The sequence below is a fragment of the Vicugna pacos genome, chromosome 3 (assembly GCF_048564905.1).
Source record: "Vicugna pacos chromosome 3, VicPac4, whole genome shotgun sequence".
Classification (NCBI taxonomy): Eukaryota; Metazoa; Chordata; class Mammalia; order Artiodactyla; family Camelidae; genus Vicugna; species Vicugna pacos.
In genome coordinates this window covers 86,103,851-86,129,676 of record NC_132989.1, presented here as the reverse complement: position 1 = coordinate 86,129,676, position 25,826 = coordinate 86,103,851, and the positions used below count along the sequence as shown (strand labels likewise).

Here is a 25,826-nt window from a genome sequence, read left to right as displayed (position 1 = left end):
ACGGCATGGGAGGTCTGAAGAAGTCTAAGAAAGAATTATATGTACTATGGCACAAGGCGAAACAGACACCAAAAAGCTGCAATTCAATCAAAATAACTAGCAGAGTAGCTTTCACTACATCAGCTTGCTAACTTATTAAATGGGTGACAGCCTGTAGTATGTACACTATCAATTAGACAAGCCTCAATTATTTTGACCATCAAACAAACAACAAAAAACATAATTTAAATAATCCTTTCTTCTCTCCCTTAAATTTCTGGCATCCATTTCTGAGACCTGGGAAAGTTGTTTTTTTTTTTTAGGAAAGAGGACAGAAATCTGGTGTATGTATATGCATATATAAACTTACACATGAAGTCTCCTATCTTTTTTTTCTTCCAGTCTTGAATTTTTAGGGAGGGAAAAATCAAGATCTTATAACTGGTATGTGGAATGGAGCATTTGCAATCTTAAAAATCTGTCTGATTAATAACCATTCATAAGTCATTCTTAGCAAGTACTGTGCTAGGATACTAACAGCACCCCAGGTTACCAACTCCTGACAGTGAATAAATATCAAATTATTATGACTTCCAGAAGTATCGATGAGTTCCTCTCAAAAAGTAAGATAAAACACAAAGTTCATGAAGCTACACACACACACACACACACACACACACACACAGAATAGGACATTGTATTTATAGCCCAGCAGGGTTTACATAACATCAAATACAGTGAATAGCATCAGAAGATGCACTGTTCGAAGACATTAGTGGTCAACAAGTTGCATTAAATCCCATGTGCCATGGAAAATTCCAGGGTCTTACCTTGGTCAATACCTGACCCAGAAAAAAAAAAGGTGTCCCAATCTTACATCACTTCCAAATGTGGTTTCATTTTGCCTTTATCATCACAAGCACCAGACTGTTGTTGACAGCAGAGATACACCAAAGTAGTATTAATATATGTGTACATTTTTTATGTGAGCAAGAAAATATAAATAAACTAAGTTTTCACAGTAATTTAGGAACCACAAATATGCTAACATTTCATGGTTTGAGTGTGTCCCAAAAGTCCTCCTAGAGATGTCTGCAAATTCATAATAAATACTACTACTACAACTACAATAAATAAGCAAATAATAAATAAGAAGCCCTTGAGAATGAAAGGACTCTCATTAATTCAGATTTTGAAGAGCAATAAAAAGCTCACAGGTAGGTCAGAAAATGGGTATACAACTTCAGACCAATTTTTGGCCAGGGCATTTTACAAAGCATGTTGTGAAGAGGATTCTCCCTTATGGAAAATGTAAACTCCATTCTCTTAAGTCTTTTTTTTTTTAGGGCACTGAAAGTGACTTAACTTCCAAGAGAATCTGAAATTGTTTGTGCAATGACCAGCACCAGGGATCAACCCTGCCCTACTGAGGAAGGAACTACCAGTCAGTGGACCAAGGGAGCTGTGGGCCAGCAGGAGGAGAGAAGAGTTGGCAGGGGCAACAGGTGGGAAACATGTTTAAGTCTACAGGGAGAAGGAAGAGTTGGCTACTCTAAAATGTTTAAAGTCAGAGATGTTAGTCTCCTCGATTCTGCCACAAAGAAAGGCTTCAGATTGTGCCACTGAGTGCAAAAATGCAGAACCCCGTGCCTACAATGCAATCTGCTATTTGACCAATTATGCTTCCCTTCAAGAGTGGACAGCATGTCACATCCAAATCTGGTATATGAAGGACGTACCCTTGTCACATTTTATAATCTCAAATCTAAAAGGATAGCATTTTAAGTATTGCTAATGACTAGAAGAGGACTAGTGGCAAGAAATCTAATAATATTAAAATATTAAAATAAAGACTAACACAATAAGTATATATTACTAACACAATAAGTATATATTCTTTCAAATGGTTCACTTACAAGTCCACAGAATTCATCCTAGCAGCATATTAACAGCTCACTTAAAAAGAATGTTAGATTTACATAATCACAAAATATCATAACTGGTGCTACTTCACAATATGGACCAGAGATGAAAACACAGTAAGGATTTTAGCTATGCATCAGGTTGGTTTCTAGGCAACTGAAAATACAGTCTATCACGTAGGCACACTTGGGAGATAATAAAGATGTCTGAAGGTAGTTATGTTTCAGAAGTTGTTCCTGCTGAATATTAAACACGAGGAGGAAATGGAAGCTTTGATTACAGGGTGGTCGCCAGATGAAGGAGCCTACTGGTGTTAAGCTGACAAATAATGGCTGGGTAACCCGAGATTTTCAGATCCGTAACCTAAGTGGGTATCTAACTCTGCCATATTCACCCTACTGGTATTCAAGTGATTCCATACCACTCTGCACTCATAATATCAGCTTTAAAATAAGCGTGGCATTCCAGTGCTATTCAAGTACAGTAAGTGACTGTGTTTGCCATAGGAACATAGCTTTTCATTATCCAGAGTTTCATGTTTCAAAAACAAAGAGTACCATGGAAGAGAGGAAGATGAAGACTTAGTGCTCTGCCTTCAACTTTTTTCTTTAGGATAATATTTTTATTTTGTTTTCTTATATTAACCTGAAATTCACATTTTACCCCCTCAATTACTACCATAAAAATGACTCACAGTCACATTTGACTTATCTGCGATGGCCTTTTCTGTTCTTCTATAGGCTGATAAATAATTTTAGAGAAAGGTTTAAGTTTGACCAACATAAATCATAGGCTTACATCTGATATTATTTTTAAGGTTAAAAAAACTGCCTATAAGGGTCTATTTTTTAATGATGGACATAATTTTTTAAAGGTTATTTGATTATCAAGATAAAAACTTTAAAAACAACTCCAGGGAAAATGAACCCAAGTCTTTTGAATACTTCATCATCAGCTGCTTAAATATCATGGCTAGCTGGAAACAGCTGGAATCAGGAGCGATGGTTGTTTCACATTGGCTTCTGGGGATGGCACTTGGGGGAATGACATCAGAATACAGCTGCCTGGCAACCTATAGGTCATTGAGCTATTTTCAGAATGGCCACAGACAGTGGACATCTATTGGTGGCCATGTGTCCACCCTAGAGATAGGAAAACAAAGCCACTGTAAGTTGCCAACCTATTTGAGCTATGTTATCAGAGCCCTTTCTCCATTCACGCAACCTCGGGGTGATTTGCATGACTGTGTTCCGTTATTCACAAGTCACATTTACTGTAAAGTCCTAACAGAACAGAGGCAAATCAGCACCATTTCATTGCTGCTAATGTTTGTAGCAGCTGTTAAACCTGTGAGACATTACACAGCACAGGAGACCCACTCCTTGGGTAGGAGATGTCCTTTATGTTTCCTTGAGTAGAGAAATAGTGAAATAACTCTCTCCCACTTACAGGGCTTCTAGTGGGGCTGCAATGATACCCACTGTTTCCCCTATCTTGCCCTCACTTCACATTCAAAAATTTTATTTTCAGTTCCTACAAACCTGTTGTGACTAAATTTCTAGAAGTCACGTAAATAGTCTCTGAACTGTGATGATAGGTTTTTCTTTTTTAAAAACCTGCCAATCTTATTTTATTTAAAGTGCTGAGCTGCTTATTTTTTGTTTTTGTTATTAAGCTGTGTAAGTAGCGTGTGGCCAGAGTTGGCCTCATTTTCTTTTAAACACTTTTGGGGAGCAAGGGGTTACTCAGTATTTTATGTTACATAGACTTGCTTTATAAGCTCAGGTCTTTAACAGGAGTCTTTGGCCCGCACAAATGTGTAGCAAGATATTAAAGAGAGGGTGTGTGACAATTGTTTAGGATGCATGGGGCCACCCCTGGTTCTAGCAAACGCAATGCCATCAGCACCAACCAGTCTTTGTTATAACTGAAAACACCCTGCCCCCTCCCACTTCCAGAACACCACCTGGGGTGTTCCTGCCCCTGCTGAAGCAGGTATCTCTTGCTCCTGTCTGAGGCTCTTCGCTTATTTTTTCCATACATTCACCACTAGAGATAGAAGCTGGAAATTTTCTCCACCGGTACTTCCCCAGATCCCTACTCCATACAACACATATATTCCCTCTGCAACAAACTAGCAGATTATAATGGACAGCTCTTAAACTTGGGGGCGGTTGCCGTGGGGTGGGGAATCAGTCTAAGGAGCTTTGGAAATCTGCATCCTGAAAGTTGGCTTCCCACAGCTTCCTTCTTTCAACCACCACTTGAACAAGCCTGGTGACTGTGCTTTAATGAGCCACCTGTGCCAGCCCTCCACTTGCCAATGTATGGGGTTCCACGGATTAGACAGAATACTGTAAAACAAAAACAAAACAGAAGCAACAGCCTGACAAGGGGACGGTCCTCATCATTTGTATTAGAAGATTACAAGTCCCACACCTGCCCCACGCCTGGCTTTTTAGTAGCCATAGAAGGCTGTTTAATACTGTATAGTTTACTAAAGGCTTTGTCACTTATACCACTTTGACTACACATTTCAACTGAAAGTGAGAAAAGCAATGGATTCCAATAAAGAGGAATATGATTATTTAGAATAACTCTAAAATCATGTAAGTCAGTTTGAATAAGAAGGGTCTCAGTAGAAGATTGTTAAAGAAGCTTTAGGAATAAAGGCACCTTCTTTCTTTGTCTCTTCAGAAGGAATCAGATCTCATGGAGTCTAGGTTGTTCAACTCCTTCAAAATCACAGTGACAGATCAACAGATAAGACAGACAGTCGACACTCCAGGGTGAGAATCGTCAACAAAATTCAGAAAGCCAGGAAAAACTGCAGTTGTAGGTTTCAGAGCTGGAGGACGGTGCAAGAGAACATGACCTAGTTAACTATCTTGAACCCAGTGGATTTGTTACGAGTTTCTTGCCATAATGATGCGTCCATTGCATAGTTTGTACTTTTCAAAGAACTATGTGAATTGTGTCTTTGGAGACAGATTCATATTGGTTCTTAATTCTTTGATAAAAGGATGGTCTGGATGATACATTTATCCCAGGACTCCAATTAAAAGGATGCGAAGAGAGCCTGAATGGACTGTGAAATTTTGTAGGATATTGTTCATGCTGTTAAACAGGGAGCAGGACTTTCCTCAGCTACACCCCAGCTCCTCCCTTTAATCAGCAGAGCAGATGCACCCATTGTATTCACATGCCACGCGAGGGGAAAACATTTGTATTGAAATACTGGTTGTCTGCGTTCTCTTTCCAACTCCAGATACAAGGATGTCAAATCGACCAAGTCATGAAATCGGCCATGGTATTTTGTATCTACACCACGGAAATCTGCAAGTGCAACAAACCAGGACTTTTTCTTTCTAGAGGATTGGCTGTTAAACGCTTACTACCACACCACTAAGTACATGCATCTTGTATGTGTTTGTGAAGGGGCCCTCCAGCTCTGCTGTCTTCATCGCAGAAGCTCATGGCACAGGCTTAACTTGGTAACCTTCAACAAAGTCAGAGAGAACTTTGCCCACACCGTGGCTCCAGGACTGGGTCTGGAGATAAAGTGGCCGGGCATCATTAAGATTCTTCAGAGTGCATTCTTGGCAGCTTGTTCAAAGAAAGGTTAGTCTACAGAGAGCGGCACCAGCTGTTCCCCTTTTCATTGTACTGCTTGCAGGATTTTGAAATCCTTAGAAAGGGACTAAATATGTCATTAAGGCAGAAATAAATAATACACGTAAAACCAATTTGCCACAGTCCCAAAGATACTACAGTGCAGAATAGATATTATTTCTTTTCACTGAGCACTAATAGGGACCAGAAAATGATAACGTGATGTTAACCAGTACCACAATATTACTCTGGGGGTGCATATTTATAATGGACAATTGCTTTCACAAACATGAGGTGTGATATAAAAGTGCTGTTCTGATAAGATGGCTTGTTTCTTAAGCAAAGTGCAGCCTGTCTGACCTTGGAATAATTAAAGACCAAATGACTGCAGGTGATGACCTGTGATGGCGCCTCACCCTTATTAGACGTCTTCCTGCCCAGGCAGTAACCTCTGACGTGTACAGAATGCTGTATGTTGTGACAACACTTATAGAAAAGCCCAGTCTTCCATGCCACAGAGGGATTCAGAATGCCCCAGAAGAGCCAAACAAAATGATCCCATTTGCTTTGGTGGTGAGATTTAGGATCTGAAAAGCATTCCTATTTTTGCTGAATTTGCTAACCTGGAAATTACAGAACAAATTGTATCTCTTTTCTCCTATTGAGATACCTGGGGGATGTGGGGGAGGGTGTTTTATTCTCTTAGCCCCAAGGCTTGCTTAGCAGACAATCACTGTGAAAGGCATAGATCTAGCTGTGGATGCCTCCTGTTTTCAGGGAGCAATGAAAGAAACCCCATATTCCCATTTGCACCCTTTTCTTCTGGTCTACCTGGCCCTCTACAGCCTGGAGTGATGCCTGCAGGCAGACCTTTGCTCCAACTCCTGCTTCCAACCCCAGAGGCCTCCATCCACAGGCAGAAAGGATCGTATTTTAAAACCCATCTGATGTCCTCCTATCACCTCCAGTTGAAGCCTTAAGGTTACAGAAGAAACTCTTAAAAGCGGAAGCGACTTTAGTCACAGCAGCCACTGTTGGTTGCCTCCTCCAGGCACTATAAATTCCCTTAAAATAAAGTTTTATTGGGACAGAGTCATGCTTATTCACTAATTTATGGCTGCTTTCACGCCACAATGGCAACATTGAGTAATTGCCATGGAGACGGTATGTCCTGCAAAACCTAGAAGAGTTACTATTTGGCCTCTTAACAGAAAAAAAAATTTGCCAAGCCCTAGCCTCCTGCATCCTGCAGCTTCCTGGTTTGTCCAGCAGGGGCACAGGGAGAGCTTGGGAGGGGCCCCGGGGTGACCCGGCTTGCCCACCCTTCTCCTCCCCACTGTGGCTCACACTCTAGGAGGACAGAGAAGTTGGCTATTCCAACCTGGCCAGGCTCCACTTACAACTTCAGATGCTTTCAATTGTAGACTTGCAGGCAGAAGGGTCATCTCTCAGCAAAGCCCTAGTTTTTTCCTCTCTGCGTTTAGTCTGGGTTTCTTTCACGGGGAGACTTCCTAAAGGCCCCAAGAACTTCAGGGTACGAGGTAACCAGTCAGTTCGGGGGTTTTGGTGTACTTAAGGATGGCGTTTAGTGCGCAGAAATACTAGGTATTGTTATCTTGCAGTTTTAAAAGGGAATACACAATTTATTAAACTTGTAGTAGGGGAAGGGTATAGCTCAATTGGTAGAGTGCATGCTTAGCATGCACACAGTCCCAGTACCTTCTTCAGAAAAGAAATAAATACACCTAATTACCACTCCAACCCCTGAAAAACTTGTAGTAACTGAAATCTAGCTTTTCCTAAAGCTATTATACTCAACTCAAAAATCTTAATACTCTGTACATCTGGTAAATTTTAACACAAATGTTCAGAGGGCTGAATACTGTTTAGGTCTATTTACAAACTTAGTTTAGTTAACCACTCTAAACATTTCAAAACTCCATTTATAAATTTAATAAATTCAATTTTCTCTTTAGGCATCCAGACTGTCTAAAAATCAACACATCCTCAAGCGGTTAAGAATTATTTGTTTTCCAGTAAGAATTCTTAAAAATTTCTTCCCTTAAATTTATATATTCAGTGACTTTCAAGTTCTGGAATATTCTAATACTATTTGCAAGATTAACTAAAATCTTATACTTCTCTACATAGGATGCTAATTCTGATCACTTACACATTTTAAATTAAATTCTGTCTGCTTGCTTTCACTTAGCATAATGTTATCAAGGTTCACCAAGTGTGGCATGTAGCTCATTCCCCTTTATGGCTGAATAATGTTATACTGGACGGATATGCTATATTTCATTTATCCATGTTCATCAGCTGATGGACACTTGAGCTGTTTCTACTTTTTTGCAGTTATGAATTCAGTTATATGAGCCATTACGTTCTCTTTAAAATGGGCATGATCAAAAATTATTATGGAAATGAATGGGTTAGGAGATCAAGACTCACTGGGGATGAAGCGTCTCCACAAGTCTATGGTGAACTCCATTTTCACCCAGTTCATTAGATCTTCTAGTTTTACTAGATTTGGGTAATTCTTCTCTAATTTTTTCATGTGTATGACTCCTCAGTTCCTTGAGGGCACAATGGAAAAATTATTTGGTATTCTTTCATATACCAAGTAGAATGCCAGACACAGTGCATCCAGTACAATGAAATTATAATGAAAAAGGCAACACAACACTAGTATATTTCATCCCGTATTAAAATGTTAGTAAAGTAGGGAAACTGAATATCAATCAGATAGAAATGACCACTCTTCACAATTAATCAGGCCAAGTTTCACATATGAGGTGGGATTTCATGAAAAGTTTCAAAACTGTAGGTCTAACTGGTTTAAACTCTATTACACACATATGTCTACAGGCAGCTGCAATGAACTGTTTTGCAAATAGGAAAGTAAACAGCCTATCATGGAAAAGAGAACCACTCCAGAAATCTCAAGACCCACAGGACACTCATGCTTTGAGCTATTCCTTTAATCTGTGTCCAAATAAAGCAACTAATTCTTATCTCAGAGAATGGAAAGCACTGATATATGCAAAAAGAGAAGCATCCGTACACTTGTCTTTGCATGCAGGTGCAGGCATCAGCCTTTTCAATAACATCTATAACACAGCCATTAATTACAGAGGCAGGCAGCTTCCAACAGCTCACCAATCCTTTTTCTCTTTTCTCTTCTCTCCTTCCTTTATTCCACTCTTTCAAAACAGCATTCATTTTGGATACCGAGCACTTTAAGGGTGTGACACTGGATTCTGTATCCTCCATGTTTGGGATAATATTCAGTCATCATTTACCTTTATTTCAAGAAGGCGAATATTGTATGTAGGAAGAAATCTATCTATGAAAAACTTTCTACTGGCAAGAGAGTATGGCTGTTTAATAAAAAGTCCTACCTACATGTATCAGAGCTAGTCAAGTATGTACTAGACAGGAAGGGGAGTTAATGAGGGAAAGCCCCAAACACATCAGAGACAACCAATTAGCTTGTCTGAAACACAGGCTTGGAAAGCTATCAGTAACTTATAAAATGGTCTGCTACACACGAGTAAAATGTTGTTTAAATGGCTTGCTTAACTAGATGCATTCACCATGAAATTGATTCTTTTAAGGTGATTTTTTAAACTTAATACTCATTAACTGTGCATACTGAAATGGATGGGAGGGTGGGTAGATATCCTGATATTGTGAAGTGCACGTTGAAGATATGAATTCCATATTTCAGGAGGTTAAGAGGTATTGGGAAAAAACCTCATCTATTACCAATAGTTGTGTCTGCCTCGGTAATTGAAATGGATCAACACAATTAGATTATTCCTCCTCTGCTTTGCTAAATGCCTAGACTGGGACTAGTAGATGTGCTTGGAGGACCTTCCAGTCTGAAAATTTATACTTTTGTGTTATGGAGCTGCACTGTTTTCAACCAGAGCCTGTGATTCGGTAAAATAGCACGAAAGAAAGAAGACCTCAAGCCTGGTATATTTCAAATCCAACATCTGCCCCAGGGTGAACATCAAATTTCATCCTCCAAAGACTTTTCATTACTGAAACATTTGAGGTCACCTGATGTTAGCCAACACATGAATGACAATCACTATACTATTCCATATTTTGAATTTTTCTTAAAAAACCACTGTATATTTTAAAATTGGTTTCTGGTCATGCCTCATATTCAGTTTGTCCTGTTACATAAGGCTCCATGCCATAAACACACCTCAATCAACTGCTACCTCTTAGACTACCAGGAGGACAGGCTTTGATTCTGTGGGGTGGAACTCTTCTCCCTGTTTATTCAATATTGGTAACCTTAATGTGCTTTGTTCACCAAAGCACGATCACTTGGTCAACCCAAAGGATTCTTTAACTCAACATAGTAGGAAAAAAATGTATTTAGACAATGGTTAAAGCTTGTTAAAGACATACAAAAAAAATTTAAAATAGAGTTGATATAGCCTAGTTTATCTGGCTTTTTAAAGGACTATATGTCCCCTATGTCAAGCTCACAGTAGGGAGGTGTGAGAAAGCAAAAGCAGGAGTAACAAGTCAAAATACTCATATATGGAACCCAAATAAACATGTTTAATATTGGCCCCGTGGTACTATGGCAGCGTGCTGTCCTAACAACGACAACATTTAGATGCTGGAGCAAATCCAAATTCTTGGGCCTTAAACAGGAGACAAACACGGCAAGCCAGGCATTGCTCAGCCGCCAATGGAGGGTGCCAATGGCCCTGTCCAGATGCAGAGATATTCAAGGGATGTTCCTGTCAGCAGTTTGTCCTCTGGCTCCAGCAAGGAGCCACCATGGAAACACTGGGAGGAAAAGGAAAAACAGGAAGGTGTGGAGACATGAGGGGGGAAAGGCAGAAAGAGCTGAGAGCCACCTCAATAACATCTGAGCAAGGCGAACAGGTAACAAATGGCCTTGTCACAAACTGCCATGCTGTAGTCACAGGGAGAGAATTTCTTTTCCTGCTGGCAATTGAGTCAGGAGCCTAATATCCTGGCCACTGAGAAATATGAGCGTGGAAGGAGGCTTGCAGGCAGTTGGAGGAAAGAAAAGCTGAGTGGTAATCTGTTCTGAGGAATTTTAGCCAAAAAAACCCACACAGGACTAGTTCAACTCAGAATAAAGCCTGTGAAAGACAAATCTGGAGAATATTACAACCAGACATAAAGAGAACACCAGAAATGAAGGTTCAAAAAGCCATTGACTGGATTTACCACAGCACTGTGAGTGTGGCCTTGCTGTCATCCCTGGACCAGTCCAAACCACTAGTCCTTGAAGGGGAGAAGAGGCCTACCCCACCCCCAGCTCCCAGGGGACTTATGGCAATGTTTGGAGATATTATTGGCTGGCACAACTGGGGGTGAGGGTGGGGTGGGTGAAGGTGTAGCAGTTGCTACATTTGTCTACCAGGTAACAGCCAGGGATGCTGTCAAATATCCTACAATGCACAGGATAGCTTCCCCTTGCCTGCAACAAAGAATATCCAGCCCCAAATATCAATAACGCTCAGGCTGAAAAAACTCTATTCTTAACTGAACTTTTTAAAGCAAAAATCAGGGAGGTGGGTGAAGCTCGGTGGTACAATGTGTGCTTAGTATACATGAGGTCCTGGGTATAATCCCCAGAACCTTCATTAAAAAAGGTAAAAAAAAAAAAAAAAAGCAAAAGTCAAAAAACGAAAGCCCTGCTTAAGATTCAATCCATGGCTTATCAGCATGAACCATTAGGCTCCCCACCCTGGAATCAGGAGGAGATTTAGCAACTGGATTGGAAAGGTAGTTAAAGGGCTAGATCAGGGAGGAGGACCAAAGGTCCATGCGTGGTATGTACTCTCTGTCCTTCCTTCTTGTTCAAAGTAGAAATCACCAGATCTTGGTGGGAGACAAGTCAGAACATCAGATAGGGCTGAAACAAGGGCTCCAAGGAAACAGCCACATTTCCCTCAGTCTCCACATTCACTGTTCTGAGCTTGGGATACAAAGGTGCAGGTTACAAGCCCCAGGCCTCATGGAGCTTCCTCAGCAGTAGAAGGAACTGATAGATTAAATAAATACGTAACTAAGTGAAGTCAGGTAGAAATAAGTGCATGAAAAAAAGGAGGCAAGACAGTAATAACAACATTTGCCACATAACTGATCCAAAAGAGGCATGACAGAAGGTAAAAATTAAGGCGTCAGGTTGTGGTATATTTATACAATGGAATACTACTCAGCCATAAAAAAGAATAAAACAATGCCATTTGCAGCAATATAGTTGGACCTAGAGATTGTCATTCTAAGTGAAGTAAGCCAGAAAAAGAAAGAAAAATACCATATGCTATCACTCATATGTGGACTCTAAAAAAAAGAAAAAAAAAAGAAAAAAAGGGACACTATGAACTCATCTACAAAACAGAAATAGACTCGCAGACATAGTAAACAATCTTATGGTTACTGGGGAAAGAGGGTAGGAAGGGATAAATTTGGGAGTTTGAGATTTACAAATGTTAGCCACTATATATAAAAACAGATTTAAAAAGTTTCTGCTGTATAGCACAGGGAACTATGTTCAATATCTTATAATAACCTTTAATGAAAAAGAATATGAAAGTGAATATATGTGTGTATATGCATGACTGGGACATTGTGCTGTACACCAGAAATTGACACACTGTAACTAAGGGTACTTCAATTAAAAAAAAAATCAAGGAATCACAGATGAAAATAAATCTTTTGCTGGTTTCAAAACAAAATTTCATGCAGATACAATAAAAGCTCTTTTGATTAACCTCCACTTAACTGTCTAGAACTAGCTGACTCTTCATCGCCCTGGTACAAGACAATGATTGATGCTGTCTACACAGTGAACATCCACACCCAGTGGATCAGCATCCATGTGATGTGGTTACACCCTGGATGCTTGAGACCAGTGGACTGCTCTTTGGCACATCTGCCCATTTCTGCTCCAGAGTTCTTTTACAATTCTCATTAAATTAAATGGACCCCAATGAATAACATAAGAACTAGAAAAGAGAATTTCTATTTCTGTGAAAAACTAAATCGGATGGGTTCAAAGAAATCAATAAAAGTCAGTCACTGAAAACAAACTGCTGTCAAATTAGATTTAGGTAAGATGACTATAAAGGATTGGGAGGAAAAGGGGCAGATGGCTTCCCAAGTGTCTTTAACTATGGTTCTACTTTAAAGAAACAGGAGCTGAAAATCATAAGTAATGGCTGTGTTTTATGCAAGAAATCTAATACAGAACTCTGATTAGTGGCCACATACTCATAGAAAAGGCCTTGGCCCAATATCAAAAGATTCATACCATTTGTATGTTTTAAGTTAAAATAAATTATTTAGAGTATACATTTTATTATTTTTTTAATGGTAAAACACTACCAATTCTTGATTAACTGTTCAACTAACAGTTCAGATCAGGCCAGATCAGGAAGTTTCTAACTGTACATTTTAAATCACACTTTTTATTCTGTCTGAATCAAAAGTCTTCTCAGAGAGGAAGTCATTAACACCCATTTCAGTCTGAAGTAAAGAGTGTTACATAAAATCATACCCACTGTCAGAATCAATATTAGAGTCTATCACCTCAAATCCTCTTGTGAAAGAAAGGGGAGTATAAATAAATAAAATCAAAATATTCAAATTCATACTCACAGACACCCACACCCCTGCAGTCTCCTGCAGAAATACTCTTATCTATGAAAATAAACTATGGTTACAACTGGATACCTCATTATTAAATACAGCACCCTCAAACAAAATAAACATTGAGGGTTTGGATCAAGAGGTTATAGAGTTCATCTCCCTCTGTGAACACATCATCTCTCTCCATAGAACACATCTACATGTGGAACAGTTCTCACTGAAAACTAACCAGAAACTGGCAGAAGAACTCTTGTAGAACTAAGGCTGTGAGAAAGATAAACACATAATTGGGTAAGAAGAGAAGGAAAGCAACTGGGTCAGAACCTGTGTCCCTGGGAGAGAACTCAGAGGAAAAAGCAGGTTTTACAGGTGGATGCACATCCACCCTGGGGAGTAAGCCACAGTAAGTGCCAGTCCTGGGGTCCTATAGCAGGGAGACAAGTCCACTCGGCTGTTTGGAGGACTGCTGAGACTAACATTTGCTTCAGCACTCCCCCTGTCTGGAGCAAAGGTCCTGGTGTGGAGAGGGGAAAAACACATACTTAAAGGGAACAGAAATGAACAATTTATAAGATAAAGAATTCAAAGCATTGGTAATAAAAATGTTAACTAAATGAGTGAAATAACCTGATGTATACAGTATTCTATCTTCTAGATCATGTATGTATTCTTCTTTATCCCTTAATCTGCTGTTATTCATTTCTTTTAGTACGTTTTTTATTTCAGTTATTGAATTCTTTATTTCTAAATGGGTCTTTTTTATATTTTCCACTTCCTTGTTAAAGTGTTCATTGTATACATCAAACTCCCAGCAAACAAGTTCAGGACCAAACAGCTTCACAGGGGAATTCTACCAAACATATAAAGAAGAACTAATGCCTATCTTTCTCAAACTGTTTCAAAATACTGAAGATGATAGAACACTCCCAAATTCATTCTATGAAGCCATCATTAACTTGATATCAAAACCAGACAGACACTACAAAAAATATTACAGACCAATATCTTTGATGAATTTAGATGCAAAAATCCTCAACAAAATACTAGTAAAATGAATCAAGCAACATGTAAAAAGGATCATACACCATGATCAAGTTGGACTGGATTTATTCCAGGGACCTAAGAATGGTTCAATGTCTACAAATCAATCATGTGATACACCACATTAACAAAGGGGAGAATAAAAATCACCTCAATAGATGCAGAAAAAGCATCTAACAAAATTCAACACCCAGTTATGATAAAAACGCTCATCAAAGTGGATACGGAGGGAACACATCTCAACATCATAGAAGCCATTTATGACAAACCCACAGCTAACATTTTACTCAATGGTGAAAAGCTGAAAGCCTTTCCCTTAGATTCAGGAACAAGATAAGGAGGTCTACTCTCACCACTTCTATTTAACCCAGCCACAGCAATCATATAAGGAAACAAACAAACAAACAAAAAACATCCAAATTGGAAAGGAAGAAGTAAAACTATCACTATTTGCAAATGCCAAGATGCTTTATATAGAAAGCCCTAAAGCCACAACCCCAAAACTATTAGAACTAATAAATAAATTCAGAGAATTTTCAGGATATAAGGTTAATATACAAATATTGGTTGCTTTTCTATCACTTATAACACACTATCAGAAAGAGAAAGTTAAAAAAAATTCCATTTAAAATCACATCAAAAAGAATAAAATACCTAGGAATAAACTTAACCAAGGAGGAGAAGACCTATATTCTGAAAACTATAAGACATGGATGAAGGAAATCAAAGATGATACAAAGAAATGGAAAGATAACCAGTTCTCTTGGATTGGAAGGATTAATGTTGTTAAAATGGCCATATTACCCAAAGCAATCTACAGATTTAATGCAATCTTTACCAAAATACCCATGACATTTTTCACAGAACTAGAATAATTCTAAAATTCATATGGAACCACAAAAAGCCCAAAATTGCCAAAGCAAATTTGAGAAAAAGGAACAAAGCTGGAGCTATCACATTCTCAGACTTCAGACTATGCCACAAAGCTACAGTAAACAAAACAGTATGGCACTCGCATAAAAACAGACATGGAGATCAATGGAACAGAATAGAGAGCCCTGAAATAAACCCACACACCTATGGTCAATTAATCTACAACAAAGGAGGCAAGAATATACAATGTAGAAAAGACAGCCTCTTTAATAAGTGATGCTGGGAAAACTGGACAGCTACATATAAAACGATGAGATTAGAACATTTACTCAAATCATATGTATAAACAAACTCAAAATGGATTAAAGGTCTAAAGTAAGATCTGAAACCATAAAACACCTAGTAGAAAACATAGGCAGAACACTTTTTGACATAAATTGTAGCAATATTCTTTTGGATCTGTCTTCTAAGGCAGAAGAAATAAAAGCAAAAATAAACAGATGTAACAAATAAATTTAAAAGCTTTAGCAGAGGAAGGGAAACCATTAATAAAATGTAGAAGTCAACCTATGCAATGGGAGAAAATATTTGCAAGTGATATAACTGATAACGGGTTAATATCCAAAATACACAAATAGCTCATACAATGCAATATTAAAAAAAAAACCCAATCAAAAAATGGGCAGAAGACCTGAGTAGACGTTTCTCCAAAGAAGACATACAGATGGCTAATAGGCACATGAAAAGATGCTCCACATTATTCATTATTAGAGAAATGCAAATCGAAACTACAATGAGGTATCACCTCATGATTGTCAGAATGGCTATAAAAAAAAGTTTACAAATAACAAAGGTTGGTGAGGATATGGAGCAAAGAGAATCCTTGTACACTGTTGGTAGGAAAGTAAATTGGTATAGCCACTATGAAAAGCAATCTGGAGGTTTCTCAAAAAATGGAACTACCATATGGCCCAGCAATTCCACTCCTGGGCATATATCTGGGAAAGATGAAAACACTAATTCTAAAAGATACATGTACCCCAATGTTCACACCAGCACTGTTTACAATGGCCAAGATATGGAAGCAACCCAAGTGTCCATCACAAGAAGAATGGATAAAGATGTGGTATATATAAAAAATAGAATATTACTCAGTCATAAAAAGAATGAAATTCTGCCATTTGAAACAACATGGATGGACCTAGAGAATATTATGCTTAGTGAAATAAATCAGAGAAAGATAAATACTGTACAATATCACTAATATGTGGAATCTAAAAAATAATACAAATGAATGTATACAGCAAAACAGAAATAGACTCACAAATATAGAAAACAAACTAGTGGTTACCAGTGGGGAGAGAGAGAGGAAGGGATGGGGTACATTAGGGGTATGGGATTAAGAGGTACAAACTACTATGTATAAAATAGATAAGCAATAAGGATATACTGTATAGCACAGGGAATTATAGCCATTATCTTGTAATAAGTTACAATGGAATATAAATGGTAAAAATACTGAATCACTATCCTGTCCACCTGAAACTCATGTAATATTATAAACCAACTATATTTAAATTAAAAACTATAAATGATAAATTAACGTTCTTAAAAATTACATTATTTTGAATGTATTTGAAAATATTTTCTAAATAGAACTTTTTCCCATTTTCCAGACTCAGAAGTGGAAACAGAATTATACAGCGTATCCACCATAAAAATTTCCTTAGTCACGCCTTGGACTATTATCTCCCACAGTTAAGAGTTCTCTAGGCAACAGGCAAGTTAGTGTTTTGCACAATGGTCCTATTTTACCTTGAAATTATTATGTATTTCTTTCTTCCCTTATCACATTGATTTTTCCATCAGTAAGATGGCAATTCTATCATAGCATTTGAAAACAAAAATCATATAATGCCAATGCCTGACAAATTATGGCTTGTGCTGTTTTTCACTCGAAAGTAAGCATTAATAACAGAATAATGTAAAGTGATGCATGTAAATGGAATTTACCTCTGTGTGTCCACAAATTTATTTTTAGTGAATAAATCACGTGATACCTTATCTTTATTACATTTAACACAAGGGGATCTAGACCTCAGAGTCCTTGAAATAGGGTTTGTAAATTCTAGGTGCCTATTTATGACATCTAACCTTTCACGCCAAAAGAAGAGAAGATGTGGCTCTAGAGAAATAAGGATATGAGAACTAAATTCTTGCCTATTTGACTTCAGCTTCTCATCTAGACTTACAGCACGTGTAACCTGCATACTTCTTAGCAAGTTTAATGCAGCACACACTTTGCGTGAAACACACGGGCAAGCTGAATTCCCTTGCAGCTGCAGAAATATCTGAATTCTGACTTCTTATATGAGAGTCACAGACATCAAGTATGTAGTCACCTGGTCACAGGTGGAACTGCTTTTTGGTGCTGTTAGAAGTGGGTAATCTGATTTGAGAAACTGTAAAGATCTCTGGTGTCTGGTATGACTTAAGGATTGCAAGGCTTGGATCAGTAACTAAAAGCCTTGTGTTCTGGAATGGGATTTGCCTGGTTCTGACATGACCATTGACCCTGCAAATCACCAAGACATAGGATACTTCCTACACAACCTGGGGAAAGAGAAGGAAACGGGACAGATAAACATGCACCTTGTAATGGGTGGAAGTCCTTAACAAGAGATGGAAATGGACGTGAACTGAACTAGCTGTTCTCTCTCCCTCTCTCAAGTCAGGTTATTAAGCTAAGGACTTACTTAAAGCATCGGAAGACATAATTCATTAACTAGTACTTATGAAATTGTTGAAAAGAATTCCTTAAATGAGCAAATTACTCTATCCTTAAAGGCAAGGCTTTGGAACGGCTTGTATAACTATCTTGATGGCTTTTGTGTTTTTGTGAAATATTATAAATTAGACTATTTTAGCTTAGGTTTAAGAAATTCATTCGTGTCGCATGACTGAGGTTAAAAAATATTCCTGTATCTGCACAAAGCATAAAAAGCTCTCTGGAAAATCATGAACCCCTTGCACACCCAATATTCCCCTCCCCCTTTCCCCCCAGCCCCCAGAACCCTTCCCATCTGCCAGCTGGTTTTCATTTTAAGAATTTCACACTGAATATAAAGTGCTATTTTGACCATGTGGCTCCAGAAATGTGAATTTAGAGTCTATTCAGATCGTACGCACGTGATTGACAGAGAGGAGATTAACCAACTGGATGCGATGAAGCCACTGCCTCTTCCTTCAGGTTACTGTAGTTTCCAGGAAAGGATGGCTGTCCTTACACAGTTGCATTGAGACTAGCAAGAAGTACAGCAGGGCTCTTATTTGTCAATCCACTACTAAATGGCCACTCAACCTTGGAACTCCTTCCTGTATGTTCCTGTAACTCCCACATTCCTTGTATTTCCCCACATGTAGACAAGAATACTACTGTTTGCGTTCTTAGACATCCTTTGCAAATGTTCATCTACTGACTCATAACACATTTCTATAATTATTGCTTATCAGGTTTGAGAGCAGAATTTTGGGAAAGTACGTGTGTCTATTTGATTTTCTTCAGTAAAAGCTGGCAATGAGTAACAACTTAAACCTGGGAGAGGCTCTCTATGCATAGTATTTCAGAGGTTGTTTGAAAATCTTGGGAATCTAGAAATATTTCAAATACCACTGCTATTTAAGCTTTACCACAAAGTAGTCTTTTTTCCCCCAATAGTCATCCATCTTGTTTCAGACTTATCATCCTCAAGTATTATCAAAGGCATGAAAGTGACGTCATGACTATGTATTTAGATTTGCTAAATCTTTCTTTTTGCAACTTTAGGGTCGTGCTGTTCCTAGGATTCTGTACACTTACTAAATACACACCAAGTAATACTATGAAACAGATTCCTTTTCTGTTTAACAAAAGCTCAATGAAAGGATACTTAAGTGTTGAATTTTGAGAAGGGTGCAGGGAATGAATTTTAGCTCCGATACTGAAAAACTGGAGCCAGTCTCAGAATTAACGAGCATATCTAAACTTGTATTACACAAACACACACATTGACAGAGAAGAGAGTCAAAACCATCAGAGAAGTACAAGCTTCTTATCACATACGTCAAGTTTGGTTCTGTTGAGAATAGAAAAGCTTCTGTTCAAAGGTAGGGTCTTCAGCTTCTAAATTATTCTAGAGAATGATAGACTAAAGACTCCCCTCCCTTCCCTCAAGAAAAAAACCAATAAACAAGTACACGATAGAAACTCAATTATAATGAAGGGAATTTTTTCCTGCTTGCCAGCACAATAAATATGACTCCATTAAAAAGATCACCAATATTATACATTTAAGTTTTAGACACATTGTATCAACTGTTAAAGTTCCTGGAGCACAGAGAAAGGTATGGAAAAAGCCACATCAAACTGATAACTCTGGATGGTAACACTGGGGAGTAGACAGAGAGTAAAGATTATTAAATTTTTCTTAATATACCTCTTGAATGATTGGACTTGAAACAATAGCCCCTATAGTTTTTATATTTTAAAAATCTAATAAAATAAAAACATACATATGAAAAAATTGAAGAGCAGAAAGTATTTTCTAAGAAAATGGAAATATGCCTATATGCAGAAATATGCATATATGCATATACTTGTGTGCAGAAACACATAGAGAAGGATACTCTGGTTCATAGAAGAGGCTCAGTAAACATGCTGTATGAATGCAGAGAAAATAATAGCTAACAATAAAAATTCTCCTTATATCATAGTGATCTACTTAAGTGACAAAAAGATACACAGTTGCTTTTTTTCCCCTAGGATTTAAAAAAATTTTTAATACAATTTTTAAAGGTTACACTCCACTTAGTTATTACACAACACTGGCTGTACTCCCCATGCTGTACGATACATCCTTGTAGCCTCTCTCATGCCGAACAGTTTGTGCCTCCCACACCCCACTTCCCCACTGGTCACCACTAGTTTGTTCTCTGAAATACAGTTGCTTTTTAACCATCCCAGTTAAATACGGATTTTTATCAGATCTAAGAATTTGGGGGATTTACATTTTAAGTCAATGACAATTTACTGAAATTATAATAGTCTGTCCACTTCTAAAAGGTGACTGACCTTCCAGGGAGGCAAGAATACCACTCAGGACTCAACTTTCACAGCTGAAAATCTGACACCCTCTCATCAGGCTGCAAAGTTCAAATGTGGATTTTCCACAATCAGTAGTATCTGTGCTTCAGATCCTGGACAAGAAATAAAACCGCCTACTTTCTGCTCTTCATCAGATCCCCTTCAGAGAGAAGTAATATTTAGAGAAGATATTTAAAGGGCCAGCCCATCCATCTTTCTCTATGGGATGTCTAATGCTATCTTTGAATGAAGTTCAAATAGAGCCTGCTGAAGGCTGTAAAATCACTTCACTCCATGGCATTTTAATACTAGGGTCTTAACTGTAATGTAGCCATAAGAAAAAGTCACAAAAAACTCAGATTTACATTTACTATGAAAATGTTGTCATGGATATACTCATTAAATCACTGAGTGTCTCCCATAGAAACGCCTTTCAGAATTGTGCTAGAACAGCTTTTATCTTCCCCGTGGAAGACATTTCCTCCCTCTTTTCCAATCATGAGAAATATGTCAGAGATCATATTTTTGATTTTAATTTTTTGGAAACTCAGAGCACTAAATATAAAATCCAATTAAAGCAGTGATATGACCCAGAGGGTCATACTAGACTTTCTTTGTCCTTATCTTCTATTTCATTTCTAAATTATTATTATTTTATGCCAGTCCCTTTAAGTTCTTTGAAGACAGAAGTAGTGGACTATATAGACAAATAAAAATAAAGTGACATTTCCATCTGGGGTTGAAGAACAATATCCAAACAGGATCTCTTTGCTGGTATTATTTAAACAGAATATACCAAGCTTCACTGAAAATTACTAGTCTTGAGTCATTCTTACTATTTTAGGGGCTTCTTAAAAGTACTTGTCAACACTATTACTATGGAGTATGGACTCCAATTTTATCAGAATTGTCTCAGTATAAGAAACCTCAACTGAAGTTAATTCATTTTAAGAATGGACTTTATGTACCATGGTAAGAAGAAACAGCAGATCAAATCCCTTAGAGAGAAATCCAAGGGATTGTTCAATTGTTTCACTGTATAAAACAAATGATGCTTAAAATACCATTTTTTAGGGCTTTTTCCTTTTGCTTTTTAAATGGTGTTAGTGTTTACACAGAATTTTTCCCCCTGTGTTTTTTTTGGGGGGGGGTTGGAATTTTAACTGTACTATATCCAAATTTCATTATCTTCTAGATCAAATATCAGATGTCATCTGGCATTTCTAATGTCACAGGATCAAATCCAACAATACCTGCCAAAATACCACTTTCTCAATCTCTAATCATAAGAGCTAAAGGAGAGATATTCCTTCTCAGAGACCCTGTAGCCCCTTCGTTTTAACATTCCAATGGTATTTGCCTTGTATCATTGCAAATATTCACATTTTCTTGAAATGTGATTATATATATATATATACATACACACACACACATATATAAACAATCCCCCCCCACATGAAGTCACAGCCCCTAAGGGTTTAGACTGAACATAAACTTTTCTTCTTTCTCCTTATCTCCGTCTTCTCTCTTCTGTTGAGTGTTTTAGTCAGTTCATTATTCATATGCACCAGACAGTGAGCAGGGCAAGGAAATGGGAGAGAAATTAGAACGCACATACTTGCACACTACTTTAAGGTCTGTATTAGTTCATTGAATTTATTAAATCTACCAACATTCTTGGTCTCCTCCTCTGAACAAAGCTTGTATGGGATATGGAGAAGGGAGAATACAGTCCCTGTCCTCCCAGGACTCACAATCTAAATTGGGTAGAAAAGTACCTTTAACTAAATCACCTGAGCCCCAGCACTACTTGAATCTACATCTCAAAGTCTTACTGTCTCTCCAGAAAGATCATGTATTAATTTTCATACCTTGAGGCTGCTACTTATCCAACTCACCCATTCTGGAACATCCCTCCCCTCACCGCCGCCTCTGTTTTTTGTTTTCCTTGATATTCCTTGCTCCCAAAATTGACTGTTCTCTCAGTCCAAGTTTTATATACATATTCATATATTCGTTCGTTCGTTCGTTCGTTCATTCATTCATTCATTCATCATTTGTTAAGGTCTTCATCTCCCCGCTAGAGGGTAAATTCTCCAGGAAGAAGACATGGCTCAGAGCGCTTTGCCCAAAGCCGGCCCTGTTATTTACCTATAAGAACTTGCACCCCGAGCTGGTGGGTACAGGTGCTCGGTGAGTGCTCGTGGAATGGAACTGAATGAGCTGCGAGCAAGAAGAGCCAAAGGGATTTCAGTCTCTTCTGCTCTCCCTGCCCCTGCCTTGTGGGCAGAGATGCTGGCAGGGAGCCCCCTAAATCAAACTCCTGGAAGGAGGGGGAGATCTGCAAACACTTCTCCACACAGGATGACCGGGATTATCTGTAGTTTTATTTATTCATTTGGCAGGGGCTTTATTAGGTGCCAGGCACTGTGCTGTGGGGCAGAAAGACAAGCCACGTAGGTGACTGGGTGAGAAAGACACTAATCATAATGAAGTGTGCTACACATGTATAAAAACAGCCGGGAGTGCACAGAGGAAGGTGTGAGGTCAACAGTTGCTAACCACTGCAACAGTGCATGGTATTTATAAATTATGAGAAAATAATATAAAGGGCCTTGAAAACTACAATCTGGCATGAAGCAGTTTAAACAATGTCTACATTATTTTATTTTGCAGAATATATACTCTTTCTGACTGCTCCTCCTTTTAGGACCCAATCAATGAGAAATCCATATTCTGGCTGCCACACTATTGATTGATTTTAGTTGTGAAAGTGGAAAAAGTAAAAGGGAGAAATTTGACATATGCAAAATATGCACCCTGTCACATTCACTCTTCTTTAGAATCATGTTGATCCAAGAACAACAGTCCCAACCAGGGCATCATAGATTTTGAATTTTGAGTAAGAAATTCTAAACACCTCTATTCTCAGGTTGGCTTTGGACTTGCCTGGTGACTTTATGTGGCTTGCCTACAGCTTCCCAATTTGGCGTCTCTTCTTTCAAAGAAGAAATTCTAAAACTTACTCATAAAACACTCAGAAGAGATTTAATCGAGAGTACCTTTAGGCCAACTGGGCTGGATCCAGGTGAAAAGTCAAATCCAGTAAAGAAAAATAGAAAATGAGGTTCTAGAACACAAAGTTTTATTTTTTTCAGAGTTTCTACTACCATAGAAGTGGGTGGTACAGCTTTTAAGGCATTTGTACTAAGGCTGCCCAGCAAATGCACGGCTAACCTGGAATATTCTGAGGGAAAAATAAAGGTACGGGGAATCTCGTTTGAAACCAGGGAAAGGCTAAGTGATTGGTAGACTCAACGTAATTTCCCCCCAAGGCTGTTAACATCACAAGGAGACATTACATTGAGAAAATTAAGTCCTGACGGGTCTCTTAGGAAACTCACACATCCCACCATTTGATGTCTTACAATTTCATTTTGCTCTGCATTTCAGAGATGCTTTAACTCTAACCCAAACCTCTGATATTCAGGAATCACCTATTCATATTTATATGAAGGCAACTCCGATAAAAGAAACCCACAAAGCTTCAGTTTGCTCTGGATTCAATATCCTAGGGGAAGACAACAGTTTTCACTTTCTTTTCTTTCTGGGGAACAAAAGCATCAGATAGGAAATTCTGTCCCTTTGGAAAAGGATCAGCCATTTGTTCTGTAGAAGGCACCTGAAAGTAAGCAGATAAGGGAAAGGGGATATCTGGACTTGGCTGAGAAAAGCCTTTTAGGTCCAATGTAGCAACTTATTTGAGAGCTGCAACTCATTAAGTGTGGCTCTGATATCACTTCAGATATGAAGATTAGTGGAACATACCAATAGATTGACTCATCAAACAATTCTCTTAGGAATTTGAACATAGCCAGTTTGATGGAGAATGACTCCAAAGGCCCAAGCCTGTATAGGATCCTGGTAGAGATAAGATACAGACACCTTTCAGACAAGGGTTTCATTCTTCAGAAATGAGAGCTCAGATTGAGAACTTTCCATCAACATTATCATCGATGTTTATTGGGAGTCTATACACAATCTGGGCACTAACCACACACAGAAAATCTGAAGTCTCTGCCTTCACAGAACATACAGATGGAGAAAGCTACCCCATCCCCCTCTCCCATCCCAGAGACTACTCTTCAGGGAACAGATCTCTTTTACAAAAAGCTACTAGTTTATATCCCAGATTCTTATTGATCCAGAAAGTAGTGCTTTTCAAGTTTCTGGCTTGAGAAGAGCAGCTATGGTGAACCTTCTCTGATACTCAGGGGAAGCTGCAGGCAATCTTTGCATCGCCTCTAGGAGGATTTCACGTTGCTCTAATCCCTCATTTATCAAACTCCTCACCAGAGGAGTGAAGGGGACCCTTTTGCTTCTTATTTTATGAGTCTGCCAGGACTGACCTGGCAATCCAAACTGAAGCTAAATTCCTCAAAATGCATTTGGTAAATAGACATAAGACAGCACTGTGCTTAACACATATTGTGTACTCTAAGCTATCAATCTTCAATGGAGACTGGAAAGAGGCTCTGAGTTTCCCATTCCTGGAAATCACATGGCATCTGCAATAAGAACATATGGCCACGAGATAGCTGAGGCTCGGATTTGTACCACAGCCAAGAACACTAGACACCCGAGTGTGTAACTACTAATGAATTAAGGAATCATGCAGAGAATTTGCCGAGAGAAGGAAAATAGAGACCGACTTGGAAAAAAGCAGACATTTTAAAGGTATCTGGCAATGGGTAATATCAAAAATATTTACATAAATGTGATAATGAGAGTGATTTGGATTTGGGCGGCAGGCATGGAGTGAAAGAGGCTTCTCAAACTCAGCAGAATTTCAACAATTTTCAAAGATGATAGTGAGGCTTTTAAAAACCCAAACAGGGGATTGCATACTAATATATCTGAAGCTCTTAAAATCTGGCTCAAAAGTAACAGCAAGCAACACAGGCCCAGGACAAACGTTTAGCAAACAAAATCAAAGAGTCTGAATACTGGAAAGAACTTTAAGTATACAAAGCAGATGAAATTTTCAAAAACAGTTCTCATTTGAGGAGCTGATTGGAACCTATACATTGAAGGGTGAGAGGTGTAATATGGTGAGGCTAACAGTAAAAAAAAAGCCAAATTGTATTCCTTTTGAAGGTCCTTTAAACTTAAAAAGTATCAACACAAATCTATAACCTAACTGTACAGTTAAATTAGTACAAGACATATGCAACTGGTTTCTTATCTTCTGGATTTTTATCTGGCTTTTTATTTCTGCCCTTGGTTCTGTCCTCAATTGGGAAGGGTCACTTCAATGGTTCATCTTAAATGTAACAGGTGTGGATGAACGTTCACTGGGCAACTGTACAAGGCAGAACATATCCTTTACATACCTCCCCATTGAGGCTTTTGTTATAGATCACTGCCAATCTCTGTGAAAACAGGAACCATATTGCGAAGATCAGCAGTCATACAGTTTTCTTTATCAACTTCAAGTACTGACTCGTAAGTCTAGGAGATGTGTGCCAAAGGTGTTATACAACACACTGAGTACTAAATAGCAAAAGCTCTTTCCGTTGTCACACTCCCTCAGCTTGGAAGGAATCGGGGAAGC

General features: G+C 38.4%; 1 protein-coding gene and 1 long non-coding RNA gene across 9 annotated transcripts in view; one reads left to right on the top strand and one right to left on the bottom strand.

Moving 5' to 3' along the window:
* The window catches only part of ARL15 (ARF like GTPase 15), a 386,198-nt gene that overhangs the window by 16,685 nt on the left and 343,687 nt on the right, over window positions 1–25,826 (bottom strand). The window lies entirely within an intron of this gene.
* On the top strand, window positions 2,881–16,870 carry LOC140695695 (uncharacterized). Of its 2 annotated transcripts, none has more exons than XR_012071497.1 (3): window positions 2,881–3,069; window positions 5,171–5,523; window positions 16,767–16,870. It is a non-coding gene; the product is annotated as an uncharacterized lncRNA (long non-coding RNA). The 2 variants fall into 2 exon arrangements; XR_012071496.1 differs by lacking the exon at window positions 16,767–16,870 and adding an exon at window positions 6,360–6,606 and having other exon boundaries at window positions 2,883–3,069.